The following is a 10,106-nucleotide window of genomic DNA, read 5'->3' as shown; positions in this document are numbered from 1 at the left end:
GCCCGGAGGCCCCAGGCACGGTTGCCCTCCCGCCCGCCGGCGACGGCCGCTCGCGTTCGCCGATGGCTGGCGGGCGGGCAGCCGCGGCTTACCCCCGCCGCTTGGACCAGCGGCGTCCGGACTAGCTGGCGGCTCCGCTGACGGCCGCGTTCGGTGGTCTGGGCTCTCGGGGGTCGGGCTGAGGGACAGTCGTGGGCGAGGGGGGACGCTTACCGGGCCACTCCGACCTCCTCGCTGGTCCCTCCGGAGAAAAGTGCGAGACTGACGGTTGGTGGCGAGGAAATCATCCGGGGGGAGGGGGCTTGGGCGCCGCGCCAGGGTTCGCCGACGCGCACCTCAGTGGGCGCGCAGGTGTGCACAGGGAGAGCGCTCCGGCCGAACCCCGAGGCCTGGCGGCGAAGGGGGCCGGGGACGCAGCCCTGTCGTCTGCCCGGGGAGGGGGGGGGGAGCGGGGAGTGCGACCTGCGACCAGAACGCCACTGCGCCCGCCTCCCAGTTCCCGCTAGGTGTTAGCACTCACACACGCGCGCGCGCGCGCGCACACACACACACACACACACACACACACACACTAGGTCAAGTCCACAGAGCCGCCTCCGCTGTCCTCCAGGAACTTCTTAGAAAATTCCACTCGCCTTCTATTTGCACGTCCGCTTCTCCCCTCTTGCACCTTTTACCGTCGCGATCCAATTAAAAAAAAAAAAAAAAGCACGCGAGCAAAAGCAAAAATTGCAAACCATTTAAGTGATCGTCGATGTGCAGAAACCGCCTTAAATGAAAGGCAGGTGAGATTAATTTTAATGTCCTTACTCCTATACGCCCAGATGGTATCTTTGCAACATGTAATTAATGTTAAATGTGAATGGAAATTCGCTCTCTCTCTCTCTCTCTTTGAAAATTAGTTGATGTCTAATGTGTATTTTACACTCAAAGCCCATCTCATTGGGAATCAGGCCCATTTAGAATGCTCCCGAGCTACAAGTAGTTACTGGCTGCTGCATTGCACAGCACAATTCCAGTAATTACCTGTAAATTGTTTTTGATGGGGCTGATGGTGCTAATGCCGAGTGAAAGGTGAATGTAAATAATGAAAAACGAAAAAATAGTTGTCCTTACTGTTGCATTGGCCCATCTCCAGAATTCTGAGGTTAACTCTGTGATTTAAGGAGGGCTTAATGTTTTTCTGATTTTTATTTACAGTATCATTTTAAATAGGGCCAAGACGTCCATATGAACCTTTTTTTTAAATCAACCTTGTGAAACATGCCTTCATGTAAATCAACAAGAAAATATGGTTTATTGGGGGCAAGCATGAGTGAATGATTTGTGTGCTCTTGATTAATATTGTACAATATTTCAGTTTAAAATTGGATGAAGATGCTGCTGCTGGCATTTTGAAATGTCTCTGACTGTGGGCAGCAGCCACTTCTCAGTCACTTATTTTTGTTTGACATTTTAAAAAAATTTCCTCATTGTAACATTTTTCTTAATTTGGGAATTTCATGCAATGCACTCCGATCAAACTTGCTTCCCATTATTCCCAGGTCCACCCTACCACTCTTGTGCCCTCATCAAAGAAAAAAGAGGAAAAAATAAAAACATTAAGTCCAATTTGAGTGGCCCAGATACTCACTGGAGCATGGCCAAACTCCTCGTGGCCGTGGCCAGCCCCTTGAAGTTAAAGGTCCTTCCCACCTCCCATCAAACCCCCATACTCTCACCTCCACCAGAAGCCAGCTAATTTTTGAGACTGAAGTCTGCTTGCTGTTCAGGATGGCTTCAGTGGAGCTGAGGCCAGCTTTGAACACTGGCTCCACCTGCTTCCACCTCCCAGGTGCTGTGATTAGCAGCATTAGCACCATGCCTGGCTCAGCAGTTGCTTCTTGCTTGACCTTATTCCCTATGTAGAAAGGACCCCAAACTGTTCAGAATCCGAAAGTGAGATAGCCTGGGTGTTCTTACTGAGTCAGTTGTCAGGCTTCATCTGTGTCAGGCTTCTGATTACCGTCCTTTTGTTTCCTTCTAACAAAATTTTTTGTGGGTCTTTTTTTTGGTGGGGAGGGGTACTAAAATTGAACATGGGGCTTTGTGGGTGCTAAGCTTGTCCTCTGCTACTGCCAGCTCTCTGGTTAAAGCTTTCATGGTGGATAACCACCTTTTCTAACACAGAGATTTTACTAGGTGAGCATCCATGCTGATATCAGGAATATTTATAAGCTCCTTGCACCAGAGGGGTTAACTCAGACATCCTAGGCCACCTCCCATTCCCTGGTGTTTAGTTTTAGCTCTATGCTTAGGGAATATGAGAGATGGACTCAGGGGTAGCATGAATGAATTTAATTTGTGATAAACAGGATGTTTTGCAAACCAGCAGTTATCAATGATAATAATTATTAGTATGTATCCGCTACTGTTTTAAGAGGCTTTATCATTTCATTTATATAAGTCCTCATATCCTCTGGGGCATATGCCAGGATATTACAGAAACTCAGATCCTTCTAGGGACCGTTGTAATGCTGTACTTCTGGTCACTACAGTAAAAGGCCTTGTGAAAACGTATGAGAGCCATGAGGGGCTCACTGAAGATCACTAGAAAAGCTCCTCTTCTTCATTTGTACGATGCTTATGGATTGGTGGCAAATCGACGGATTCCATTCAGAGAGGATGGAAAGTGTAGTGTGCACTATCAGAAAGGTCATGCTACTAACTAGAACAAAGAGAGTTTCCCCTAAGTGATCTTAGACAGTGTTCTTCAGGAACACTTCCTTAAGCTGCCTAGATTTCCCCTCGACAGGGTTGTGCTCTGAGAGGATACCATCATTGCGCCTTGCTTGTCAGATTACTAGAATTTTTTAAAACTATTTCTCTACTTAAATATCCTTTTGAAGGTAGGTGGTGCCTTATTGGTACTTCTAGGTCAGCGGTTCTCAACCTTTTGGGTCAAGATCTCTTTGGGATCAAAGGACTCTTTCCCAGAGATTGCATTTAAGATACCTCGCATATCAAATATTTACATTACATTTATGTTGCATTTACAATTCATAATGATAGCAAAATTACAGTTATGAAGTAGCAACAAAACAATTTTATGGTTAGGGGTTACCACAACATGAAGTTTTTTCATTTGTTTGTTTTTTGTTTTGTTTTGAAGATTTATTTATTTTATTTATGACTACACTGTAGCTGTCTTCAGATACACCAGAAGAGGACATAAGATCCCATTACAGATGGTTGAGCCACCATGTGGTTGCCGGGATTTGAACTCAGGACCTCTGGAAGAGCAATCAGTGCTCTTAATCTCTGAGCCATCTCTCCAGCCCTGGTTTGGTTTTTCAAGACAAGGTTTCTCTGTGTAGTTCAGGCTGGCCTGAAGCTCACTCTGTAGACCAGGCTGGCCTGGAACTCAGAGATCTGTCTTCCTCTGCCCTCTGAGTGCTGGGATTAAAGGTGTGCACCACCACATCTTGGTGGCATGAGGAACTAGGTTATAGGGTCAAAGCATCAGATAAGTTGAGAAGCACTGTTGTAGGTTCTTGGTCCTCACAGTCTTCAAACTGTAACTATTCATTCACAATAGGCTTGCCTTACCATAAATCATCATTATAGTGACAGTAATGAAGGCCAGCTTTCAAAGCTGACTTCAGCTTCACCAGAGCACCCTTCAAGCCCAGCTAATGAGAACATTTTTATAGCCGGACATGGTGGCGCACGCCTTTAGTCCCAGCACTCGGGAGGCAGAGGCAGGCGGATTTCTAAGTTCGAGGCCAGCCTAGTCTACAAAGTGAGTTCCAGGACAACCAGGGCTATACAGAGAAACCCTGTCTCGAAAAAGCAAAAAGAAAAGAAAAGAAAATTTTCATAACTATGAAGGAGGAAATATTTGCAAGCCACATACCCAATAAAAGACATGTAACTAGGAAAATATGAAGAACTGTCATAAGCCAACTATAAAAAATATCCAGCTAGAGAATGGAAATATCACATTAATAGAAGGAGAAAAAGCCTGTATGAACAGATAGTTCGCTGATGAGAATATACAGAGAGCATTTAAGTTCGTGAAAACTTCTCAATTAACCACTAGTTACTAAAAATTAAAACTAATGACATTTCATTATCCACTTACCAAAATAAGGCAAAATCAAAAAACAAGACCCCGGCTGGTGAGATGGCTCAGTGGGTAAAAGCACCCGACTGTTCTTCCAAAGGTCCAGAGTTCAAATCCCAGCAACCACATGGTGGCTCACAACCATCCGTAATGAGATCTGACTCCCTCGTCTGGAGTGTCTGAAGACAGCTACAGTGTACTTACATATAATAAATAAATAAATCTTTAAAAAAAAAAAAGACACAATCTTCCCAGTAGCTTCTGCCCATATTTCAGCGTGTAAAGCTGAGAAAACCAGGAGAGCGATTTTGAAGCTGCAAGTGATTTTGAAGCCAATGTGCTGGAGACCCCAGGAAGCTGGAGATGGCAGAAATGTAGAATGTCCGCTGAGAGAAGCAGCAGGAAAGACGCATAGCCAGCGCCATCTCCCAACCCCGACAAGAAAAACACTAGAAGACAGGAGAGATGCTAACTGGTTAAAGGTGCTTGCTATTTCATGCACAGGAATGGGAAGATTGGGATTCTGTAACTGCAGCACTGAGAGGTATGGAGACAGGATGGTGCTGGGGCTTGCTAGTTGCTGGCCTGAACAAAAAATTGTGAGCTCTAGGTTCAGGGAGAGATCCTGCCTTAAAGAAATAAGGTGGGAAATGATGGGATACTCATTGCCTTCCTTTGTCTTCCCATGCGGGATAAGCGCAAACTCTCCGAGTTCTGCCTCCCCAATGGCGGAGAGGATGCGTGTCAATAACCCCACACATGATGCATCTCTCTCTCTCTCTCTCTCTCTCTCTCTCTCTCTCTCTCTCTCTCACACACACACACACACACACACACACACACACACACACCCCTCATTTCACACACATTACTTCCCGTACGCAAACAAAAGACCATGTAGGCAAGAAGACACTTGAGAGCTTACTTACATCACGCCAGACATGGACCTATGAGACTTAGTATTTACACATCAGGGTTTTGCTTTTACCATGGCCCTGTTTTCTATTCTCCAGCTCTGTTCTTTTTTTGAATGGGGATATTTACTCTGTGCCATTTTATACTGGATTAAAGTGATCTCTATTTTATAAGGAAATTCAGCTAAAAAGTCGTCTTGGTTTTTGGACAATGTTGGAACTGAAGAGACTTTGGGGACTCTTAGAAACAAGTTTAAAACATTTTGCATCCATGTGGAAATCAGCTTCTGGAGTGGAACAGGAATACAAACTGATGATTCAACACACACGCTCACACATCTCTGTGAACCTTGGCCCCCAGCTGGAGGGAACTATTCTGGGGGATAATGGAACTTAGAGGATGAGGCTTAGCCAGAAGAATTAGGTCATTTGAGGATAGGACTTTGGGGTCTATCTTGCTCTCGATCCTTCCTGGACCCCCTCTTTTCCTTCCTGGTTCATACAAGCTGACTACCTTTTCCCTGGCATTTTTCCTCTATGGGATTTCTGACTTGCTGTGGGTCTTAAAGCAATGAAGCCAGCAGACCGTGAACTCTGATAATTCAGAAATCTTCCCTATTTAAATTGTTTCTCAGTTAATTTGTCACCAAGACAGAAGTTCTCCCAACTCAATAATCCTTGCTTTATCTTACTACATTATTCCTAGGTAAATCAAACCACCCCGGCAACCTAAATACCTTTATCAGTGAATAGAGGTATCATTAAGGAAGAGAAGAAGAATTAGCTGGTGTGTTTGTCCTCATGGGTCTCATTTGTGTTAATTATCTTCCTCTCCTGGTCTCTTGGGCCCTCTGTAACTTCAGCCAGTAAACATCGGAGAGTTCTGGATCAGGGAAGACTCTCCTCTGGACAAGAACACTGCCTGAGATCTCTTCAGGATCTACTGATCTTGTTTAATGTTGATCTCTTTACTGCATTATAAATGCCATGAGATTAAAAATATGTTCATTCACATGTTCATGCCCTCAGCAGATATTCTTGCATGGCTGCTATGGGCTAGATATAGTTCAAGGAGCTAATCATATGCATATGAGATAGAGAGTATGTAATTGATATGTCTTAGGAACCTACAAACCTATTTGGTGTTGGTTATAGAAATTCACATAGAACAATATGGTGGCTACAATGTGGTGGGAGTTTATTGGGGGTAGTGGAGCAAATTCAGTGAATTTCCAATGAGGAATTGCCGGATTGTACATTATGCTTTAGTAAGAGGTCATAGATAAGGATATCTCTCGGGATTCTGGATTGGTGTCCCAACGAAAACTGGAATATCAGATGGCATAGGTTCAGGAACACAGGGATTTTTATTCCATTTGGACATTCCATTTGACCTCTGAAGTGTCCAAGAAGAATCGTTCAATGGGCATAACTGTTTAAGTGTTAAAGCTCAGAGGACCACGTGTGGGTTAGGGCTTCATATGTGTAAAGGCAGGAAAAGAGACATCATATTTAACAGCTTCATTGAAGAAGAAAGTTTTCCTTTCTTTATTTCCCTAGAACTGCAGTTGAAAGAAGCTACCATAAAGCAGAAGTTTAAAGAAAAAGACGCCAAGAGGGTCAGTTGTAGAAATATCAGACAGTAGAATTCAAGAATACATAAGTGTAACCCTTGCCTGCCACTAAGCACTGCAGTGCTACATTGGATGATTCTTACCTGAAGCCATTAAGCAATGGAATAAGCAACTAACTTTGAGAATCTGATGCACATAAAATTTTACTGCGTTTAAATATGCATATTGAGAGAACATAACAGCAATAGTTATGGCTAGTATTTATATACTTATATAGCACTTGTTTCAAGTAAATACTTGTATTAAATGGATTATATCATTTAATATTCAAAAACCCCTATAAAGTAAGTACCATATTCTATTCTATTGTCATATATATATGTATACATGTGTATGTATATATGGAATATAAGGCTTTGAATATGAAGTGCTTCTCCATAGGCTCAGTTTGAATATGCTTGCCCTTGGGAATTGGCACTATTAGGAGGTGTGGCCTTGTTGGAGAAAGTGCATCACTGTAGGGGTGGGCTTTGGAGCTCCGCTCAGTGCAGTTTCTCCGAGATGCAGAGCTCTTAGCTCCTTCTCCAGCATTATGTCTGCCTGGATGCAGCCATGCTTCCTGCCAGGATGATAATGGACTAAACCTCTGAAACTGTAAGCCAGCTCCAATCAAATGTTTGCATTTCTTTTCTTTCTTTCTTTTTTTTTTTTTTTTTTTTTTTTTTTTTTTTTTTTTTTTTTAGGTATTTTCTTCATTTACATTTCAAATGCTATCCCAAAAGTCTCCCATACCCTCCCCAAATGTTTGCATTTCTAAGAGTTCCCTTGGTCATGGTGTTTTTTCCAGTAATAAAATCCACACTAAGATAGCGAATGTGTTTGAATATTTGGTTGTCAGCTGATGCCTAGCTGGTGGACATTGACCTTAGGAGTGCAACTTGAGGTTTGTATTCAGCCCTGCTTCTGGCCCAAGTACTCCTAACCTGGTCATTAAGCTGTGTGGATCCTCAGTCACTTGCTCCCACTGCCGTGAACAGTGCTGTGCTTTCCCTACCCAGGTGGATTGAGCCGTCTCAAATCACAAACCGAAACAAACTCTTTCCCCCTCTAAATTGCTGCTGCCAGGTGGTTAGTCACAATGATGAGAAAATTAAGCTCCGTAGCTCAGGAAATTAACTTGCTCAAGACCCATTCTTAGTGGCTGTCCCTACAACCTTAAATAATCCACAAGACCTCCAGAGTAATGGGCTCACACTGACACAAACAGCCTAGTCTCACTAAGATGATGTATTTCTTATGACAAATCAGCAAGGAGGCAACTCAATGACATTCTAATAGCTGTCAGAATAATATAGATTTGTGAGTAATTTGGTTGCAAGTAACAGAGTATTAGGAAATATAGAAAATGTAGATAGTTTTATTTAATCTTAAAAAGAAACAAAATCACACAGACCTGAGTATGGCAGCTAAAGACAAACAAAGCAGTGGAATTCCCCAGGGGAAAGGGTCAACATTGAAGGAGTAAAACACAGATTCAGAGACCAGGTGGCAGACAGAAGGGAGAAAATTCGAGCACTAAGAAATAGAGGGGCTGGAGAGATGGTTCAGTGGTTAAGAGCATTGACTGCTCTTCCAGAGGTCCTGAGTTCAATTCCCAGCATTCACATGGTGGCTCAAAACCATCTGTAATGGGATTTGATGCCCTCTTCTGATGTGTTTGAAAACAGCTACAGTGTACTCATATACATAAAATAAAGCTTAATAAAAAGAATAATAAAAAAAAAAAAGAAAGATGGGGGCTGGTGAGATGGCTCAGTGGGCAAGAGCACCCAACTGCTCTTCCAAAGGTCCAGAGTTCAAATCCCAGCAACCACATGGTGGCTCACAACCATCCGTAATGAGATCTGACGCCCTCTTCTGGTGTGTCTAAAGACAGCTACAGTGTACTTACATATAATAATAAATAAATAAATCTTAAAAAAAAAAAAAAGAAAGAAATAGAAACAGATGTGGGTAGTGCAGGAATGACCTCCTTGTCCTCAATAAGAAAGGAAGAGATGAGGATGCTAAGACTGAGCAGGATAGACTTACCAAACAGGGATCTTTAGGAAAGAGAAAACGTCTGCTCTGGGAAAGGAAGCGCCCACAGGAGACCTGCTGGCTGCTGCTGAGACCAAAGCTGAGGCTGGGTGATAGAGATTTATTTATTTATTTACTTTTGTTGGTTTGTTTTCTGTTTTGTTTTGTCTTTCGAGACAGGGTTTCCTCTGTATAGCCCTGGCTGTCCTGGAACTCACTCTGTAGACCAGGCTGGCCTCGAACTCAGAAATCCACCTGCCTCTGCCTCCCAAGTCCTGGGATTAAAGGGGTGTGCCACCACTGCCCAGCTGGGTGCTAGAGATTTATAGAGAAGCCTCCACATCGCCCCTGACCACCTGATCATAACTGAAGAGCCCGTTAATGGGACTGCAGTTGCTTATGCAGCTAAGACAGAAAGGGCTGAAAAACTGCTCATGGTTAAGGCTAGACCGAGAAGGGTTGAGGAAGAAAGGCAGGTGATAGACGGAAAATGTGGGAGTAGAAGTCAGAAATGAGGACCCTGGACATAAAGGGGTAGCCAGAACCTGTGCTACATGAGTAGAAAAGTTTAGAGGACATTAGGAATGAATAATTACCATATTCAATATTCCAATTCCACAGGTCAACTAATTGACCTGAGTGCTTGCTGGCCAGCAGGAGGTGATGTAATAGCTGGAAATACTCATCAATCAGATAATGAACAGAGTCCAAGCTTTGCATTAAAGGAAGAGGAGTATCATGTTTAATATATAAGTATCAACCACAGGGTCTTCTTGTTCCTGGTGTGTTCTGTCGCCATATCTCTCTAGCTCAGTCTACTCACTTACCTTTCGGTTAACATGCTCAAAATCAGTGAATTCTATTTCAAAAAGTTTTCTTTTAGTGTCAGGGCTGGAGAGATGGCTCAGCAGTTCAGGGCACTTGCTGCTGTTCCCAGAGGATCTGGGTTCAATTCCCAGTACCCACAAGGCAGCTCACAACTATCTGTAATTCTAGGTCCAGAGATATGACATCCTCGCGTAGACATACGTTCAGGCAAAACACCCATGCACATAGAATAAAAATTAATAAATCATATAAATGTGTATGAATTTTAGCCTGTGTGTCCATGTACCACTTGCATGTCTAGTGCTACCAGAGGCCCTAAACAGGGTTGGGATCCCCAGGAACTGGACTTACAGAGTGTGAGCTACCATGTGAATGCTGGTAATTGAATCCTGGTCCTCTGAAAGAGCAGCCAGTTCTCTTAACTGTGGAGACATAAACACAGCCCCCTTTGCTTCTGTCTTAACTACTATACTATGCTCACATGTTTTCTTAGTTTTAAGAAGTATCTGTGGACTGCATAATGAATCCAGACATTCTTTTAGATATAGAAACCCTGTCAATATCCTGACAATATCCTGACAAAATGGAAGCCATCAAAGAACTTAC

General features: G+C 43.4%; 1 protein-coding gene across 1 annotated transcript in view; it reads left to right on the top strand.

The window, feature by feature from the left end:
- Positions 1 to 247: 247 nt before the first annotated feature.
- Positions 248 to 10,106, top strand: part of Nnt (nicotinamide nucleotide transhydrogenase) — a 108,838-nt gene continuing 98,979 nt past the window's right edge. The window contains exon 1 of the mRNA XM_029468546.1: positions 248 to 267. The gene's annotated coding sequence lies outside the window, so the exon portion shown is untranslated. The remainder of the gene's footprint in view (positions 268 to 10,106) is intronic.

The sequence above is a fragment of the Mus caroli genome, chromosome 13, assembly GCF_900094665.2.
Source record: "Mus caroli chromosome 13, CAROLI_EIJ_v1.1, whole genome shotgun sequence".
Lineage (NCBI taxonomy): Eukaryota > Metazoa > Chordata > Mammalia > Rodentia > Muridae > Mus > Mus caroli.
This window is presented reverse-complemented; position numbering and strand designations above follow the sequence as displayed.